Raw genomic sequence first — 21,589 nt, 5'->3', positions numbered from 1 at the left:
AGTGTGTGACAGGTCCAAGGTCACTCAGTTAGTTTATACGGCAGAGTGGGAACTTGAACTTGGGTCTCCCAGATCCTAGTCCAACACTCTAATCACTGCACCATATTCTGGGGGCAGACACTCCCAGAGAGCTGCCTCCCCCTTGCTAAAGCAGACACATCACCCCTTAGACCACCCAACAGCCCGCCTCCCATCTGAGCTGCATTCAGCAGCCAGCAGTGTGTGTGAGTAGGAAGGGGCTGGAGACTGCACAGGGGTGGCTGAAGCAGTATGACAGCTTTCTGAAGAGCTGAGCTGTAACACACAAAAGCTCATTGTAAACTACATGGCACCAGTCTTTAAGATGGGGGGATTTTAGCTGCCTCCTTTTCTATTTTATAGAGCAGCCTGAGGCACTAGATGACTATAGAGGTGCTGGTATAACATGGCTGTGGGGGGGGGGAGTCTGGGCCATTGCCACACCAGCAGCAGGGTGCTATCTCCGAGATATGGCACATCTCTGAGCTATGCCAGTGTAGCAGCTGGTGGGCTCTCTGAGCACTTTCACCATCGTGCCCAGGATTGCTCTGTAAACATCCTATAACTATCCAGAGAAACAGAAGAGTGATTTTCTTCTTTGGGGTGGGCAGTTCCTATTGATGAAAGAAAAGCCATAGAACTAATCTTCAGGCACAATAACCGTGTAAAGGTTATTTTCCAGCTGGTATGCTTAGTAGTTTTATTTCTACATGTTTTTCAAAGGACCCTTCCATCTAACTACATAAAGGCAAGCTCTATTCGTGACAACTCACTTTTTATCCTCACGCAGGCATACTCACAGGCCCCTCTGTGGGAATAAAAAGTGAGTTGTCAGTTACACAGCTTGCCTTCCCACCACCACAGCAGCCTCCTCAGGGCCTCTGGAGACTCCAGAAAGCCAGGTGTGGTGATAGGAAGGCCCGGAGCAGTGGCCCAGCCCTCCGGAGGGCCAGGAAGGCCCAACATAACAGCAAGAAGGCTGACATGACTGTGCGGCTCTCCAGAGGCCCAAAAGGCCCGGCACAGTGACTGGAAGGCCCAGCATGGCAGCAGGAAGACCCAGTCCAGTGGTCTTGACCTCCGGAAGCCTGGAAGGCCTGGCATGATGGTGGGAAGGCCTGGCACAGCAGCCCTGTCCTTCAGAGGCCCACTGCCATGTCGGGCCTTCTTGCCATGGCAGCCCTGCCCTCCAGAGGCCCAGAAGGCCCAGCGTAGTGGTGGGAAGGCATGGCACAGCAGCCCAGCTCTCCAGAAGCCCATCACCATGGCAGGAAGGCCCAGTGTGGTTGTGTGGCCCTCTGTATGCCCAGGAAGGCCCACCATGGTGGCACAGCCCTTCGAAGGCAGTTTTCTAGAGCCTGTTGGTTGCTAGTTTAGGATAGTCAGCTTAGAAGGGATGGCTGTTACTTTCATTGCATTCTAGATGCAATGACTAGTGCTAGACTAGAAATACCTTAGCTCTGATCCAGGAAGGCAGCTTGTATTACCTTTAGCCAGCCAAGTAACCAAACAAATATCATTGAGGAATATCCTATACAACCCAAAGTATGTCAATCAACTACATTTGTTAGGGAATAAATACAGTGGTCCTCTCAACAACTGTGTGTTGCTGAGCTGTGTCATACAAAGGTATTTCATCAGCTCATCAGATTAAAATCTGCAGTGTTCTCTCAGCAATAGACCATCACATTATAATTGTTTAATACAATCAAAGCAGATAATTAAAAGTTAGAAAATCAGCAAAAACTACAGAAAAATAAAAGCTACAGTAGAGTTTCTAAAAGTTTTAATATAAAGCACTTTGAAAATATGTTGAGGTAAGGAAAAGATAAATATCTACTGATTCTTACTGATAGTCATCATGACTATTATAGTTAATACTGGTTTTATTTTTAAATACAAATAGACTGATTGATCAGTTAAAGCCATCACAGTTAAGTGCAGACACTAATTTTCTGGTATAAAATGCTATTTGGCCTTTGTTCAAGGGCATCACTGAGCATATAATGGCTGATGGTACAGATGTTCATTCACTTCAATGGATTTAAAAGGGTGTAACTCTGCATGAAAATGCACTGTAAGTTCTCTAAAGCCCTAAGTTCTCTATAGCCCTACTTTCATTCCCTTTAAAAAACAAAGGGCAAAACAACTGCTAAGAACTTCAAACTTTTCATGTTTTAGGGTTCAGAGTATACCTCTGGTTGATTAGAACTTGACTATGAGTCTCATTAATTGTGGTTTTTCTACCCTTCCAATGTAAAAAGTAACCATGGGAATAGTGCATAAAACATTATTGATAGCATCTCAGAGGGCTTCTGTGTGGTTCTTCTACAAGATGTTTACAAAACTGAAGTACCATCTGTCCTACTTTTGATATGTGCATTGGAAAACACTGCCACTATAATTCATTTATTTAGCTTTTTTTTTAAAGAACATCAATATCTAGCATTTCTATTTGAGTTTTATTGAAGACAAACCTTTTTGTATCTAAATTATGCTCTCTCTATATTGTATGAGACAAGGGTGTGCTGGGTGGCCCTATAGAATAGATAGAGATGACAAGGAACAGAATATGGGGGGTGGTGTGGAGAGATTAACTTGATGGTACATTCTGTTATGCAAGACAAGACAGAGAAGGAACAAAACTCCAGCTGTGTTACTTTCTTGCCAGATACCATATTAGGGAAAAGGTTGATTTATTGCATAGGACAGCATTGAACTGATGAGGTAAAAACAGCTTCATTCTGCAGCAGAGCAAAGCAACCCACATAAACTGTTCTATAAAACTTTTTTCAGAGACTGAATATCCATGTTATTTTAATGATTTATACCAACATGGATTACCATTCAGCTTCTTATTAAAGTTACCGTATAATTATTGCAAAGTGCTGCAGTTATAAGGGTGCTACTTTGTACAGATTAATATTCTTTTAAATGTAACTGCAGTTGAATGTGAACTTTAAACAAAAAAAATCAATTAAAATTAAATTATATTCTGACTACTGCAGTAGATAAATTCATAGCGATAGGCATGTATGAGAGAACTTCCCTTATCTCTTTTTCTTTAAACTTTACACTGATTCTGTCATTACAAAATGTAACAACAGTAACAAAAGTAAAAATATCAAAAGTAAGAAAAGTAAAAATAATGGGAATTTTGGAGTTATATAGGAGGGAAACATAACTTGAGTACTCTACAAATTGTACAAAATACTTGATATTCTTTTAACCTTTCAAAAGTATATTAGAATAAGAATAGCTTGAACAAAAGTAGCATTAAAATTTTAAAACCCACGTTTAGTTGTTTATTTTATTTTATTTATGTTATTTATAGTCCACCTTTCTCACTGAGACTCAAGGTGAACTACGCAGTCTTTGATTACATCAGTTAAGAAAAACCTCGCAAGAAAATGAACTATCTGGGTTTTCTGAAGAAAGAAGAGTACTAAGAATTTTCCAGTGGGTAAGAGTTTGGTATAAGAAGATAGATAACAATCCTTCCTTCCAGCAAAAATGGCAACACAACTAATACAGCCAGAGGGCTTAAATTATCACTGCACCTCATCAGATTCTCTAACAATAAACCAGTGATGAACTAGTTTCTAGCACTGTTATCTGCAAGGTAAAGCTACCTGCCACTGGCTGATTCCCCTAAATGTATATGCAAGACAACAAAAACAACAGTGGTGCCATTTATAAAGCCGTGCTTTGCATATGTAGTGCATTGAAAAAGTATGTGATGAAGTAAACAAGGGGCTGAATTTAAATGATACTGGGTTCTTCACATCCTCCTGACATGAAACACATTGGGTGGCCTTGGGTCAGTCACTGTCTTTCAATATATCCTGCCATAAAGAGTCAGATAAACATTGAATCAGTAAGTAGGATAGATTAAAAGCTTTTGCCACATGTTGTGATTTGGCAAAATGGTAGCCTTCTTGCTAATGTTTCCCTGCATGTCAATTCCATATAAATCCCCTACAAAGCATTTCACATTTTGTGCCTCTTGTTTTAAACTCCAGGTATTTAGTGGAAGGTTCCTGTTTGTCCTTCTGTCTTCTAAGTAAGAGTACTGTTTGGGAGAGGTCTGCATATGGAAACATTATAGAGGTTTCCTTTAGTCCTCAGAGCTATGGGACAGGAGTTACAGCAGCAGGCTTTCAAAATACAGTTTAGGTTTGCTTGGTTTTACATTCTAGAAGCCAATAAAGACATGAAATGGGAGAGTTTAATGGATTTGAGACCATGGACAGAAGATTTCTCAAATGTTTTATTAAGAAATGGCCATACTTAGACTCAACTAACCCATGCTTCACTATATATTTTGGACAGTACAATTGTGCTGTGAGTGAAACTATATCTTTCCTGGGGGAGGGGATGTGAACCTGAAAAAAAAATCGAACTAGAGACCTGTAAATCTTTTACTCCATCTGGGTACACCAGCATCTCTCAGAATGCTTCATTTCTTCCCCTTCTGTTGTCACCCCATTTCTCAAAAATAGCATCACCAAGGTCCCTTCTGCCACCATTGTCACCTCCATCATTTGCTGCCATGATGCTCTGCCAAGGATGAGATAGAAGGAAATTGCAAGGCAGTTGGCAAGCAAAAATCAAGAACAAATCTGCTAAAAACAACCTCTAGCCCTCCCTTTCTGTGCGCTTTTATGGACAGTGCAAGGACAGGCCAGCTGGCGGATTTATACAGGAAGTCTCAGGTTGCTGCAAAGCAGATTACAGTAAGGGTGTTTCATCTCTCATTGTGGAAACGGACCTACAATGCACAGGGAAATATGGCATAATAGCAGGACTCAAAGGTAATAATTTATTAGCTGTATTAGCTTTTGCTATCATAAAGAAGCAATTGTTTTTTTCTTTCTCTGCACTGTGCTGGTTGTCACTGTGCTTGTTTGCCATGCTGGCATGCCATGCCAGTACCACTTTGCCAGTAAGTTTCCTGCCAGTGTGTCACCCACCAACACTCTTCCTCTTTGGGGTCCATCATTGTGTGAGTTTTCACGTGCTTGAGAAGAAACTCATTGGATTGATGGGGTTTTGGATCATGCAGGTTTTGGTTAAGCATGAATAGAGCCTTGCTTCCTCAATTACCCCACCCCTAATAAGAACAGTGTGTGCATACACACTGCACAGGACAACACTCACCTTGACATATGCCTTCCCCACTGAATCCCACTTTCAAACTCAGTGGGTTTATAGTTTAGAGGGAGAACTGTGTCCTGTGCAATTTTGGTGCCATTGTGTGCAATAACAGCTGCCCCAGAACATCATTTCTCCATCCCCACCCCTTGAAAAGAGGAGCTTGTGTTTGCACATGTGCAGCCAATGTGCATCCAAGAGGCAAAAACTCATGAAGCCAAAAAACCCAAATGGATCAGTTCCAAGCCAGCACCTGCCAACCCAGAAGAAACTAGAAATGGAACAGATCTGGAACCCCTGAAACAGAAGCTTTCTTGGTGCACACCCCTACTGTCTTCTCCCACATGAACACCATAAGATCATAGAATCATAGAGTTTGAAGGGCCTTACATACCATTTAGTTCAATCCCCTGCCAAACCCAGGAACAGCCTAAAGCATCCCTGACAAGTATTCGTCCATCCACTCCTTGAAGACTGCTACTGAAGGGGAACCCACCACATCCCTAGGCAGTTGATTCCACTGTTGAATTACTCTTAACGTGATGTTTTTCCTAATGTCCAGTCAGTACCTTTCCTCCTGTAGTTTAAACCCATTGTTTTGGGTCCTATACTCTGTTGCCAAGAGGAACAGCTCCCTTTCCTCCTCTAAGTGACAGCCTTTTAAATACTTAAAGAAAGCAATCATCTCTCCCCTCAACCTCCTCTTCTCCAAACTGAACATTCCCAAGACCCTCAGACTTTCCTCATAGGGCACTCGTTCCAATTTGTCTGTCGTTCCCAATATTGTTCTTTTTCTCTTTTTTTAAGATTGGGATGACATTTCTCCTCCTCCAGTCTTCTGGTACATCACCTGTCCTTCAAGAAGCCTGGCAGATGATAGACAAAGGGTCTGCAAGCTCTTTTGAAAGTTCTTTAATCACTCTCAGGTGCACCCCATCTGGTCCCATGGGATTTGTACACATCAAGTGCAGCAAGGTGCTTCTCCACAACTTCTCTGCTCATGTCAAACAGTAGGCCCAAAGCCTACTACCATCTCTAGGCGGGCCTGTTCTCTCCTTCAGGGAGAAAACTAAGGCAGAGTATGCACTGAGCCTTTCTGCCTACTCTGTCCTCTGTTAGAGTTTTGTTCCCTTCACCTTCCGTTTGCTCCTCACATATCTGAAGAACATCCTTTTGTTGTGGTGAGCCCCCCTGGACAGTCTCAGCTCATTCTAAGCTTTGTCCTCTCTGATAGCTGCCCTATAGTGCCTAGCTACCCCTAGATGCTCTTCTTTGGATATATTTCCTTCCACCCATTTTTGAATATCTCCTTTTTCATCCTTAGCTCATCACAGATCCCTCTGTCCATCCACATTGGCTTCTTACTGCATTTCTGACCTGCTGGAATGGTGATAGCTTGGGCCTGCAACAGCTCTTCTTTCAGGAGAGCCAACCCTTCACTTGCTCCTTTCCAGCATTGTTGTCCATGGAATAGCTTTCATCATATCTCTAAGTTTGTTCAAGTTTGCCCTACTAAAATCTAACCTGCGAGTTTGGCTACAAACTCCCTTGGTACCCCACAGCATAAGGAATTCTATGAGGACCACTTTTACCACATCAACCAACTCTCTCTTGTTGGTTAATATCAAATCCAGTATGGCGAAGCCCCTCATTGCTTCCTCCACCATTTGTGAAAGTAAGTTGTTGGCCCAGCAGATCAGGAAGTTTCATGACCCTGGACATGTAGCAGAGTTGGTCTCCCAACACACATCAGGGAAATTGAAGTCTCCCATAACTACAAGGTCATGTTTCTTAGATACCCTATTAAGCTGCTCATGGAGGGCAGAATCCACCTCATCTACTTGGTCAGGTGGTCTATAACAGACCCCACCCAAAATACTGCTTGTCCTTTCCTTCCTTATCTTCACCCAGATACTTTCTTTTTTAAAAAAATAGATTTTATTGGATGAGGTGATATAAAATAGTTGGTTAATACATACAACTTATCCAAATTAAACCTTTCTAAATATATAACCCCACCCCTCCCCTCCCCCTTTCTCTATTGACTTCCAACAACACTTGAACCCCCCGTTTATTCATATATTTCACTATAATACAATTATATTATGTTACCCATGGTAGAGATCTTATATATATTCCCTTCATTAAAATCTTACTTAATAAAATTTAAAATCCCTCCAAAGACCACAATTGTCCTTTAACATCGCATTTCTTTTCCAAATATTTCTTAAACTTCTTCCAGTCTTCCAGAAAAATTCCTGGATCTTGCTCTTTCAGATTTCTAGTTAATTTGTCCATTTTGACCATGTACAACAGCTTCCTTGTCCATTCTTCAATATTCGGTACTTCTTCTTTTTTCCAATATTGAGCATACAAAATTCTTGCTGCTACTATCATATAATACAACAATATCTTATCATTTCTATTAACTTCTTCTAAATGTAAAGATAGTAATAACATTTCTGGATTTTTAGGAACATTTCCGCACATATTCTAGACCAGAAGTCTCTAGCCTTTTGGCAAGTCCACCACATATGAAATAGAGAACCTTCATGCTCCTTACATTTCCAACATTTATTCGATAATTGTTTGTTAGCTATGGCTACTTTTTTTGGTGTTAAGTACCATCTATACAGCATTTTATAACCGTTCTCTTTAATACTGGTACAAGTTGATATTTTTAAGGTATTTTTCCATAGTTGTTCCCATGCTTCCATCGTTATTTCCTTATTACAATTTATGGCCCACTTTATCATTGGCACCTTGACTGTTTCATCTTCTGTAAACCACTTCAATAACAACTTATACATTTTAGATATTGCTTTACTATTATCCCCCAATAATAGTTCCTCTAGTTCTGAATTTTTAATTCTAAAACCATTCTTTCTATGTTCTGAATCAAATAAATCTTTAATTTGTCTATATTGTAACCAACCATATTTAAATGGCAACTCCTCATTTCACTTAAGTCTCAACCCATCATTTTCTGTTAATTCTTTGAGGGTAAGCTATTCCTTTCCCTGATATTCCATATTTGGGTTGATTACTTCAGCTGGAACAATCCAAAGTGGTTTCTTTAGCTCTATAAATTTCTTGTACTTGAGCCAGGTTGACAGTAGATTTCTTCTCAGGTAGTGGTGCTGAAACATTGCATCCATATTATGCTTCCCGTACCACATATATGCGTGCCATCCAAATAGTTTATTATGTCTTTCCAATGTTAATAGCTTATGATTGGTCAAAGACACCCATTCTTTTAGCCACACCAAACATATTGCTTCATGGTAAAGTCTTAGATCAGGTAACTGCATTCCTCCTCTTTCCTTAGCGTCACAAAGAACTTTCATCTTGACTCTTGGTTTCTTTCCTGCCCAGACAAATTCTGTTATCTTCCTCTGCCATTTTTCAAATTGTTTCTTATCTTTCACAATTGGAATTGTTTGCATTAAAAACACCACTCTGGGCAGTACATTCATTTTAATTGCGGCAATTCGACCTAACCATAACAAATTTAATTTATTTCATTTTATCATGTCTCTTTCAATTTGAGTCCAGAGCTTTTCATAGTTATTCTTAAACAAGTCTATATTCTTAGCTGTCAGCTCTATCCCCAAATATTTAGTTCTGTGTACCACTTCACAGTTTGTTAATTCACTTAATTCTTGTTGTTTCTTCTTAGTCATATTTTTAGTTATTATTTTTGACTTCTTTTTGTTTATGTAGAAACCCGCCAAATCTCCAAACTCTTTTATTTTGTCCAGCAGTCTTGGCAAGGTTTGTAGAGGGTCTTCCACTATAAACATCACATCGTCTGCAAATGCTCTCAATTTGTAGGAGGATCCTTTTATTTTTATTCCTTTTATACTATCATCTTCTCTAATCCTCCTCAATAATACTTCTAAGACTATCACAAACAAAAGTGGCAATAGTGGACATCCTTGTCTGGTTCCTTTCCTTATTTCCAACTTCTCTGTCAGGTCGTCATTGACACATATTGTTGCCCTTTGTAAGTTATAAATTGTTTTCACTGCTTGTATAAATTCATTACCTAGATCCATCTTCTCCATGGTTGCGAACATAAAATCCCAGTTCAAATTGTCAAAGGCCTTCTCTGCATCCGCAAAGAAAAGGCCAACTTCCTTATCAGGTCGCTTATCGTAATATTCAATAGCATTTATCACTAGTCTCAAATTGTCTTTTAACTGCCTGTTTGGTAAAAATCCGGCCTGATCTTCATCTATAAAATCCATTAACCATATTTTGAGCCTATCCGCCAGTATTCTTGCCATTATTTTGTAGTCATTGTTTATAAGTGATATGGGTCTATAATTTTTCAACTCTGTCAAATCTTGGCTTTCTTTTGGGATCAGTGCAATACTATCTTCATTCCATGTATCTGGGAGACCCTTTCCTTGAAGCATATCGTTCATTACATTTTTTTAAATCGGTACTAGGTCCTCCTTCATTACTTTATAAAATTTAGCTGTGATCCCATCAGGTCCTGGTGCTTTCCCAATCTTAGCCACTTCAATTGCCTGTATGACTTCTTCTTCTGTTATTGGAGCATTCAGTCTCTGTTTCATCTCTTCTGGTACCTTTGGTAAGTGGGCATTCCTTAAATACCCATCTATCTCTTGTACATTCACAGATTTCTTTTGAAATAATTTAGCGTAGTATTTAAAGAACGCACGCTTAATTAGTTGATGATCTTTCAATTCTTTACCTTCCTCCATTATTGTATTAATAATTTTCATTTCCTTCCTTTTTTTCAGTTACCAGGCTAAATACTTTCCTGGTTTATTTGCTCCTTCAAATGACTTCTGCTTTAATGTCTTTAACTTCCATTCTAGCTCTTTATTACTAATGGCTGTTATTTGATCCTGCAATATTTTAATTTCCTGTATAATCGACTTTTTTCCTGGTCTTTTCTTCAATTGTTGTTCTTTTTTATATATTTTTTCTTGAATTTCTTGCCGTTTCTCCTGCTTTCTTTTCTTATCCTTACTGTTAAGTAAGGTTAAATTTCCTCTCATTACAGCCTTATAGGTATCCCATACCATCTGTTTTGAGACTTCATTGTTGTTATTTGTTACAAAAAATTGCTTAGTTTCTTCTTTCAAATACTTCAAATTTTCCTGATTTTGTAATAAATCCTCATTTATTTTCCATCTAAATTTTCTTCGACCCATTGTCCATTTCCATAACATTGGATTGTGGTCTGCGCTCACCTTCGGTAAGATTTCCACTTTTTTTGTCAATAGAGTCGAATCTTTTGTTGCCCAAATCATATCAATACGTGAAAATGATAAGTGCCTTGCGGAGTAGTATGTAAATTCAGTACTTTTCGGATTTTCTTTTCTCCATACGTCTTCCAAATGCTCTTGTTGAACTAGTTCAAAAAAAGTTTTTGGTAGCTTCCCTGATTTTTTAACGGTTGTTTTTGATTTCTTGTCTAATTGCAAGTCCACCACACCATTGAAATCTCCAACCAGTATCATCTGATCAAATACATCCTGATCTAATTTATTCAATAAGTCTTTAAAAAATTGGTTTTTTGCTCCATTTGGCGCATAGAGAGCTATTACCAATATTTTTTTCGCATTTATATTTATTTCCATGGCCACATATCTTCCATCTTGATCCTGAAAAATTAATTTTGATTCTACAGCCTCCTTTACATAAATCACTACTCCTTTCTTCTTTTGTTTAGACGCTGATATATATTCTTTCCCCAATAGTTTGTTTTTAAAATATTTTATATCTTTATCTTTAATATGTGTCTCTTGTAGACATACTATATTACAATTTTGCTTCTTTAGCCAATGAAAAATTGTCCTTCTCTTTTGAGGTGAGTTTAGTCCATTCACATTCCACGATATTAATTTGTACTCCATATTTTACATTTATAATAGTCCAGGAAAGTCCTCTGCATTTTCCTGTAAACATTTTTCCATTTGCTCCTTTGTTTTGATGATAATTCTCAAAGCTTTGTAATAAAAACTTAGACCTTCTGGGATTTCCCATCTATATCTGATGTCTTTCTCTCTTAGTTTCTGGGTCAATTCCCTGTATTTTTTCCGCTCTTGGAGAATCCGTTTTGGGACTTCTTTCATGATCTTAATTCTACTCCCCTCCTTTATTAGAGGTTTTTCAAAATGCCTCTTAAGTATCTCTTCCTGCATTCTCTTTGTCACTAATTGCACGATAATATCTCTTGGTAGCTTTCTCTGTTGTGCAAAAGCCGAATTGATTCTGTACGCCAAATCCATATTTGCTGTTATTTCATCCTTCTCTTTCCCTAAAAATTCTGCCAATATCTCTGTCATCTGTTCTTGTGTGGTTTGAGTCTCAGATTCCTGAATGCCATGAAATCTTAACTGCTTTTCCGTCGCCTTACACTCCATCATTGCCACTCTTGTCTGAATCACTTGATTTTCATGTTTCATTTCTGCTTTTATGTCATTTGTCTTTTGTTCCACCTGCTCCACTTTTTTAGTTGTCACTTGCAAATCTTCCTTTACTCCCTCTATCTTTTTGCCAATGCAGCTACATTGGCTTGAATAACATCTCTCATCTCTTTAAAATCCTTTGCCAACATTTCTTGCATCTTCTGTAACAACACTTTGTGATTCTCTGCCACTTTTTTTCCAGTCCTTCGATCACTGCATCCACTGAGATTTGCCATTCCTTATCTGCTCCTTTTTTCCCGGCCATCGTGGGGATTGGTTTTGAGCCTCCCCACATGTCTGCTCTTTTCCTCAAATCCGTGTTGAATCGTTTAAACCTCGCCTTTTCTTAAAATTTCTTAAAGAAAAGGGGGGGAAGCCTTTTTAAAATCCAAAATGTCAGGCGTTTTTTCTCTATGGTACCATTGAAACATCTCTATGATTTCTGGTTTAACTTCGTACTTTACTTAAGATGGCACACTTCCTGTTCCTGTTACCTTCGTTGCCTCCCAGTGGTATACTTATTTTGCTTCCTTTTTCCGTCAATCCTCTTCCCTTTTGCTTTGCTGTCCTTGCTAGGAATCCAGTTGTCTGCTCTGCTGTTAACTTCCCATCTCGCGATGTTTCTCCAGTCCCCCCCTCTGCTTTCTCACGCTGGTTATCTCAGTTCTAACCGCAGTAAGTATAAACAATATTTCTTTTCAAATGTTTAGTCCTTATTTACTTCCCCAGCATCTTCAATTTTACTCTGCTTCTATTACTAAACGTCTCTTCTTTTATATTCTGTCCATTACTTTGTTTTCCCTTGGTCTTTTTACTGCCGTTCCGTTTTTAAAAGTCCAGTAACAATCTTTACCTTTGCTGATTCTGCGGGTTGTCTCTGTTGTTTCCTTTGCTTATTCTTTGGTAAAAGCTGTTGCTGAAGCTTGGTTCTGATGATCTTATGCCAATTTAATGACTCCTGAGGCACTGCAGAGATAGAAGCTCGCCCTTCTCCGAGGGGACCTCAAGGTAGTGGTGGGAGTCCTTGATTCAGAACCCCCTCCCTCACCAAGATCACACGCTCTCGGGGGTGCGTAGCATTCAAGCCCAACTTCTCCCTGAAGTTGGGGTGGAAACGGGTGTTGGAGCGCCTCGCTTTCCAAGAAAAACAGTGTCTTGGACAGCCCAAGTCTTAGGCTGCTTCAGACCGCCATGAATCCAAACTGGAAGCCCTTCGCCCAGATACTTTCCACTGGGTTGTCACGCTCCTCCTCCTCCAGTATTTCATGACCATCAAGCCCTTTCCTCACATACAGCACCACTCCACCTTCTCTACACTTCCTGTTCTTCTTGAATAACATATACACATCCACTACTGTATTCTAGTTGTGGGAATCATCCCAGCAAGTCTCTGTAATGTCTACTAAGTCATGTCTTTCTGTTTGCATTTGTCCATTTGTTCCTCCTCCTTATTGTCCATGCTTTGGGCATTGGTATATAGGCAACAGAAGCCTTGCAAAATTCCTCTTTGACCTGGCTTTCCCAGGTAGGCATCTTCTATTTGCTCTCCTTTGTCCCTGAAATTCCTATGCCAAGTGTCTCCATTCCTCTGCAATATAAGTTTAAAGCCCTCCCAATGAATCTCCCCAGATCCGTCCCAAGCACATTCTTCCATGTCCTTGACAGGTGGAGTCCATTGTATGCAAGCAGGCCACCTTCAAGAAAATGCAGGTTGTGGCCCCAGAATCCAAATCACTTCTTCCGGCACCATGAACACAGCCAGTGGTTCACCTCCACAATCTTCTGTTCCCATTGCATTTCTCTTCCTCTGACCAGCAGGGTTGAAGAGAATACCCCTTGTGCCCCCATTCCTTTTAGTTGCCACCCAAGGATGTCATAGTCAGCCCTTATGTGCTCAGTGGTGTTCACGGCCATGTCATTTGTTCCCATGTGGACCATCACAATTCAAATGAGCAATGGTCTGTTGGTTTGACTAGCTTGACCATCTAATCTGTGATATTCTTGATCTTTGCCCCTGGTAAGCAACACATCTCTCTGGCCACTGGGTTAGGTCTGGACACTTGATGTTCCATACCCCTCAACAGAGAGTCACCAATCACCAAGACTTTCATTTTCCTTTGAATGTTATTTGCTTGTAGCTCCATGGTACCCCTACTTGTTCTTCCAGTCCTTGTTGTACATCTGCCAGTGATTCTGTTATGTCAGCAAGGGCCTGGAATTAATTTCTCAGATCCATTGGCATTGTGTGCCATCTTGCTTGTGTCTTCTGGCTTGTGCTGTCAATCTCTGAGGAGGTTTATTAGAATATATTCTGTTTTATTGTCTGTTCCACCACTTTCCCCATCCCTTTGCAGGGCCTGAAGACTTTTGTAAACAAAATCCTCTCCTTCTTTGATCTCTTGAAGGGTACCAATCCATTCCTCCAGGCTCTTCAATTTTCTTCCGGTAACACTATCAGCTTGCACTTGTGGCAAATGAAGTCCTTCTTATCTTCTGAGAGGAAGACAAACATAGCACACCCCTGGCAGGTAAATGGAAGTGACCCTTCAGTAGGCATCATTTTCTTCCAAATAAGAAGTCTGCTTATGACTGCCATACAAAATAGATTTTCTCCTAGGAATCTACTATCTGTGAGGAACCCTGCCCCCCCCGAAACCTAATCTAACAACAACAACAACAACAACAACATTAGATTTATATACTGCCCTTCAGGATGACTTAACACCCACACAGAGCAGTTTACAAAGTATGTCATTATTATCCCCACAACAAAACACCCTGTAAGGTGGGTGGGGCTGAGAGAGCTCCAGAGAACTGTGACTAGCCCAAGGTCACCCAGCTGGCCTCAAGTGGAAGAGGGGGGAATCAAACCCAGTTCTCCAGATTAGAGTCCCATGCTCTTAACCACTACACCAAACTGGCTCTCCTGAGAACAAAAGTGGTAATATAACAAGGGAAGTCTATATATAAAAAAGTAAGAGTGGGGAACCTTACAGTGTCCCCAGGCTTGATCCCCATCAAAGGCTCTTCTCTGGGTTTACTAAAGGTCAAATGAGAACTGTCATATCCATATCCGAATCTGTATCTGTATCCGTATCCCCATTAGCCAGATACACAGAAAACTGCTTACATGTGGAATTCTCTTGCCACATCAGAGTAACTGACTTTAAATCTCCTGTGAATATATCAATCTAAGCACTAATGAAGAAGATGACCAAAGGTCGCCAGTGGAGCAGTTTGTTAGTGCCAACACAAGACAATTAAGGGAGGAGAGGAATTCCTGTCCTGGTTAGTAACATCTGTAGCCAACAGTGCATCTTGGTGATCAACCACCTTGCACCTATTAGAGAAAAGTGAGTTATAAATATTTAAAGTAAATTAGTTAACTGGCCTTGGCACATGCAGGCTGCTGATGTCAGGGAAGGAACCATGTTTGCATTTCCTGTCTCACCTGCCACTTCCTGACTGTTATATCAAGCAAAGGGATTCTTCTTCTCCCTCCCTGACAGTTGCCTTGTTTTGGTGGCCGACACTAAAAAATGTGTTCCCCTGACTCCCACTGAAGAATATTGTAAGGGGGGGGGAGCATATTGATCAATATGCTTGTAACTTCTGACATGCTGGGTAGGATGCACTAGATCAGATCCTTAAAAAGCCTCCAGGACTTGTGTCTTATTAATAGCTCTGTCAGAATATTTGATAAGATAAAGAGTGCTGTACTGGTGAGCCTTGATAGGAAAATGCAAATGAGAAGTGGCAGGTAATCTTTAATCTCATTTTTGCACTCTTATACAAAATATAGTAGAAGCAGTTTACAGCAGGAACATCGGCTACCCCTCACCCCACAAATCTATATTCAGATCAAAACCCTTGCTTTTAGGCATTCCTTGCTTTTGTCTTATTCTTTCTTAATATGACCCGCAGAAAGTTCATGCATTTAATCTGAATCAATGTAACTTCCAGAAATTAATATTTAATTTTTAGGATGGGATTGCACTTTTACTCCACCCTTCTGCAAGATTGCACTGAGTGAGATTTGCAAACATAAAATATACAAGAATCTAAAAACAGCAACAGTAAAAAAAAGTAGTGTAAGGCCAAACTATTTAAAATATATAAAAGTAGCACCAATCAACCCAAAGATAAAAAAAATGTAAAACCAGCCATCAATAGTCAAAGCCAATAATACCCAATGGATCAAGTAATGAAAGATCAGGACCAATGTCTGGTTTATCCAGAGAACCATGAGTGGAGTTCCAGTTGCAGAAGATACCTTTGTTTTTTCTCCTCCATGCTACCATCCCCATTGTTCCCTGGAATGCTGCTCTTGATGGAACTCAGCTCAACTATACAGTAGGGAGCTTTGCCAGTTCTTTCTTCCATTTGTGCCCCCTCCTGTCCTATTCCTGAAGCTTCCCATTCATTACTCCTTTTTGTAAGATGGGGAAGATGGCAAACAACCACAGCATGTGGCAATCCACTCAGCTTCTCTGGATCCAAATGAGATTATCTGCTGTCCAAATGAGATTTCTTCTTCACCAATTCTTATTCTTATTCGTTTTATTTCCACTGAATCCCACCCTACCCCAAAGGGTCAATGTAGATAACAGTATATTCTAGAAATAGACTAAAAATTGCATACAATCCTATAATATATATTCAGCAGCAGGTTGCATATATTCAGATGCAGCTACGTACTGCCATACTGATGTGACCTTCAATGAATTTGATGGATCTAACTGGTGCAGATGGGAATGCAAGAGGAAAAGAAAAAGAAACCTCCAGAAATTTCACAAATATGCACATGGAGAGTACTAAAACACTACATGGTTCTAACTTAAATATTATAGTCCACATAGGAAAGGCATAACAGTTTTACAACTCAAAACTATAGAATTCAGTTGCAGAATCATCTGATTGCTAAAAATTTCTTTTATGGCTCCAATGTCAAACACGACTCAGTACTGCCCCTTAAAAAAGAAAGAAATGTTTTAAGCCAATGTATTTTGGATGGGTAGATAGGATGGTAGAATATCTAGTATGTGAGGGGAAAGGCTGGAAAAAGATTTTTATAGTTCTAAATGGCTTCTTAAAGATGTTTTACAAAAAGGGAAATGAGAGAGGTGAACAGCTGCCAGTAATCCAAGTGGAAACTTTGCACCTAGTCATATATTAAAACAATCTCATAAGGTATTCTTGTGCTTGTTTCTTAATGTGAGACCTCATGTGTGTCACTTTCTAATAAAGGATGTTTTGAGCTGTAGAAAATTGATGGATTATTAATCATGTCAATCATCAGTAAAGTGGAATGTGTTAAGTTATACCAGAGAAGTTTCTTATACAGCCTCTTTGTTGATCTCTTGATCTGAATTTTGACATAGTTTGGCTGCTCAGTTATAAAAGGTTTCTGATCCCTGCTTTAGGCATATGAATTATAGGACTAGACGAACAGGATGAACTTCTGCAGGTAATTCTGGAGCAGACCCCTTTTATACCACTAGCAATTTCTTTTCCCTAAGGACTGCTAAACTCATAGATTCATAATCTCTGACTGGCTCTTCCATTTCTCTATACTTATTTTCCCTAACATTCATTGCTTTAGAAAAGATAAAGTTGATATTCTAAACCCTATCTCTGTGCATACACAAATGCCAGTTTCCTAACTTACCTTACCCAGGGCTGTTTCCACACTGCTTACCTTCCCTCAGAACGACCCGGAACATTGCACAAAAACCGCAGAAGATCGCGTTCTTTCACGTGAGATTTGCGCGACGTCATGCAAATCTCGTGCAAGAAAACACGATCTTCTGCTGTTATTGCACGATGTTCCGTGTCGTTCCAAGGGAAGGTAAGCAGTGTGGAAATGGCTCTGATGTTACTCTTTTTTTTTGTTCCCTGCTTCCTCTAGCCAGTGACTCTAAAAATATAAACTTAAAAATCATCTATGCAAGTATTACAACTGCATACACAGAGGGGAAAATATATCTGATTTTTAATGTGGCCAAATCTATGGATACTTAAATCCAGAGACTGGGCACGTGAACAGGCAAGACAGATCTTTTTACAAACTTAAGAAGAGCCCCAGGTTTGCAGAAAAATCCTGAAATCTAAATATGTATATTTAACCCCACCCCAAAATATGACCAGAGCCTGAAGCATTGAAAAAAATAATGTTCTCTGTATTGCTAGCCTTCAACAGTAGGCTAGCCTTCAAACAGTATTGCTAGCCTTCAAGCCTTGGAATCTATCAGTAAAAGGCAGGGAAAGGGGGCTGTTTTTGCCTTTTAAGGGAGGATTCATTAGCTACTTGCTGCCCATGATTTGTTTAACTCACCCAAGACCAGGTGCTTGCTACTGCTCAACAGAAGCTACCCCATGAAAGCCAATGTGCTATAGTGGTTAGAGTTTCAGACTAGGATCTGGGAGACCCAGCTTTAAATTTCAGCTCTACCATGGACACTCACTGGATGACCTTGGTCCAGTTATACATTCTCAGCCTAGGCTACCTACAATGAGAATGATGTAAACAGCTTTGAGTTACCATTGTGAAGAAAGGTGGGGTACAGATGAAATAGATGAATAATAAATATAGTAAAAGATGGGGAACATCTTTTGGTTGGTCAGTGGAAAGGCTGTCATGTATTAACAGTAAAGCCATTTTTCCTAAACTTGCTTTTGAAGGGTAGCTCATAATGGTCTCATTGCATTGTTTTAAAGATGGAAGCCTCCATGTGACACATGTGACTTGCTGCATGTACTTTAAAAAGGGATTATTGAGCATGTGGTATGTGCTAGTGAGGGATGAGAAGAGGCTGTGGGGGGGGCGGGGTGCCCTACAAAAGACATTAAACAATATGGAAGTCCTCGGGTCACTAAGGCTTGAACCACTATTGTAACATGCTCTGTGTGGGGCTGCTTATGAAGATGGTTTAGAAACTTCAGTTGGTTCCTAACTGGGATCCATCATGAAGATAAAGCCAAGTGTTATTTCAGCTACAATAGGTTCTAATTTTGTTTCTGGGCTCTTTAAAACCCTGAATAGCTTAGGCCCTGAGTATATACCTGCGTGGATACTGAGATCAATACCTAATGCTCTCCAGCAGGAACCAGCGGGGAGGCTTTTCAGACAACAATCCCAGTTTGTGGCACTCCTTATCTTGGAGGTAAGGATGGTGTACCATCTCTCCAAGCCTTCTAAAGGAGGAATTGAAAACATTCCTATTTGAGAAGGCATTTGATTTAGCTTAGGAGCAGTGCATAGTTCCATTTTATCTTATACCTCTGTTATATGATTTTATTTATGATTTTATTTAGATCATTATACTTTTATACATCATTATTATAAAATAAATACATACATGATACAGTTGATGGGAGCTTTAAAAAATCTTATGTATGTTCACTCAGAAACAGGTCTTTGTTCAATGGGGCTTACTTCCAGGTATGTGTACATAAGACTGTATTCTTTGAAATTTCTTGGCCTCTTCAAGTTTCTAGTTCATAATGTTATTTTACTATATAGTCTAGTTTGGGCTTTTATTGCCAACCCCTTTTTAAAAATGCACACCTGGACAGACGTGAGGTAATTGTGCAAGAATGAGCGGATTTCTCCTGCACCAAATTTAAATAATTATTTTTCTCACTCAGGGATTGTATGAGCATTTTGTGATAGGAGGGAAAATTGTAGCTGCAAAGCATTTCAAAGTTCTGATTAATGGACGAACTGTACTACTTGCCTGGGCTGGAAACAGGGTTAGGCATTTAAGATGTAAATTTAGAAGTTAATGTTCTAAAATGACAACTTGAAGAGTAATGCTAGTTACTCCATGGCCTCGGAAATAAACCCCAATGTAATTAGTTTATTATTCCAAACTCTCCATCATTCATATTACAAACAAAGACATCCAAAAGAAATTGGAAAGTTACCAGTTTGGACACTAATCAAAGTAAAATAACACTAATCACTTTGCAATAATTATATACATCCTAGGTTGCAATTTACATTATTGCAGTTTTAATGTCAAAATGAGATGGTAAGTTTCATCAAAATGAAACCTTTTAAAAATATCCACATTTCAAAGGGAATCCTCAATAGCATTTTATCCTGGAACAGAAAGGGGGAGAAGTAAGAAAAAGCAAAAGCAAAAAACTGTTGCAATGATTTTCCCTTGATTTATCCTTAGATAGGCAAAGAAGTGAAGATATAATTCATTAGTACTGAAGACCAATATTTTCTCAATATGTGCCCATGAACACATAATGTCCATGGGCTAGGAGGGAGGATCACTGCTTCCAAGCCCTGATGGCTGCTTGGTCAGTGGCATCTCCTAATACTTATGGTCCACTGAGGAGATATGGGCAGATTACCATTCCTTTTGTTATTTAGGGTAGTCTGGTCCAATATTAAACAGGACCTGAGCCAATGGGCAGGAAGGTCTCTCTCTCTCTCTCTCCCCCCCCCCTTCCTTCCCTCCCAGCCTTCCCCTCTTTTGTCTAACCTCTCTCAGTTGTCGCAGATACTAAGTCAGCATACTGGGAAATGTAGTACTCTGGCTTCCTGGCATAGATGGGTGAAGGCTGGGGAGGACAGGAGGGAGAGAATCATCTTCCTGCCCATCAGCTGACTGGGAAGCAGTCTGGCCAGCCACTTAAGCATTGTCAGTAAACTGCTACAGAAGTGAAAACAAGGTTTGGGAGAAGGCAAAAGTGGGGTTAATGAATTTGTCATCATTCTGAGCACAAAATGAAACTGAGAAAAGTTGACCTATTTGCTGCTATGCTGGCAAATACTTGGGATTTCCTTCAACACCATTCTAAGCTAAGGCTGATGGAAGTGACAATCTCTGAACCACTTCTAATAGTTAATCTTGCCTATTCTGTTTTCTGCCTATGCTCTATAACTTATTAGAAACCTACGTAGAAAAAATCACACATGAAACATATTAATAAACTATGTATGAGAGCATGTGGGGTTGCTTCATTAGCCACAATTCAAAAGGTCTTAACTGACTTTGAGACTAAAACATGCAACTTGTCTCTAAAATATATTTAATTAACAGAAACTGGAAGGTAGCCAATGCAAGGATAATTTTTCAGAAGGTATCCAGGAAAAGTCAAAAATATTACAGGCCCATTAGCCTAAATTAGTGGTCCCTGAGGATGCCATGGGGACTTGAGTACATGAAGAGTACATGAAGGATGGGTTCCCTGAGGATGCCATGGGGACTTGAGTACATGAAGAGTAGGCTTCATCATTCTTGACCCCATCATTTTCCCAATCTGAAATAGAAAACACCAGCACCTCTCTTGGCACTCAACTCCCACCATTGCTACTGCTGCTTGCCAAGGCAGGCGATTCTACCAAGGGCTGAGTTCTTCCAGCTGCTCAGCCAAACACCTTGACTGCTCAGGCCTGAAAAGGAGTTGCACTGCAAAGAAGTCTATGGGTATAACTACACAATATGCCCAACATGTGCTGTATTTGTTTTATTATTGTATTACGATTTTAAATTGTTTAGGTTTTTTTGTTTTTGCAAGCCGGTTTGAGTACTGCTTCACAGGAGAAAAGTGGGATTCAAGTATTTAAATTTAAAAAGCTGCCAGCCAAATATTCTTGACTTCTTTTACCAAGTAGGATCAGAGGCTAACCACACTAAGATACTGTAAACAGTTCCACCGCAACACCCTATGGGGGAACTGAAGACTGGTGTCTCAGAGTTTCATCTTACTCGGGGACACTCAAGTGTAGGGAGACGCACTGTTAGCCAGGAAGCATAGTTTTAAAAGACAGACCCAAAGGCTCTGTCAATTTCACCTCTCTACATGAGGATAGTTTAAAAACACAGAACCAGCAGAGATCACTCCTCAGAGGGTTTGTTAATTTCATTTTCACCTCCCTGAAAGGTCTGTCAATTTCACCTCCACCTTTGAGGTGAAGATGAAATTAACAAACCCTCTAAGGAGCTATG

The sequence above is a fragment of the Eublepharis macularius genome, chromosome 4 (assembly GCF_028583425.1).
Source record: "Eublepharis macularius isolate TG4126 chromosome 4, MPM_Emac_v1.0, whole genome shotgun sequence".
Taxonomy (NCBI): Eukaryota; Metazoa; Chordata; class Lepidosauria; order Squamata; family Eublepharidae; genus Eublepharis; species Eublepharis macularius.
This window is presented reverse-complemented; position numbering follows the sequence as displayed.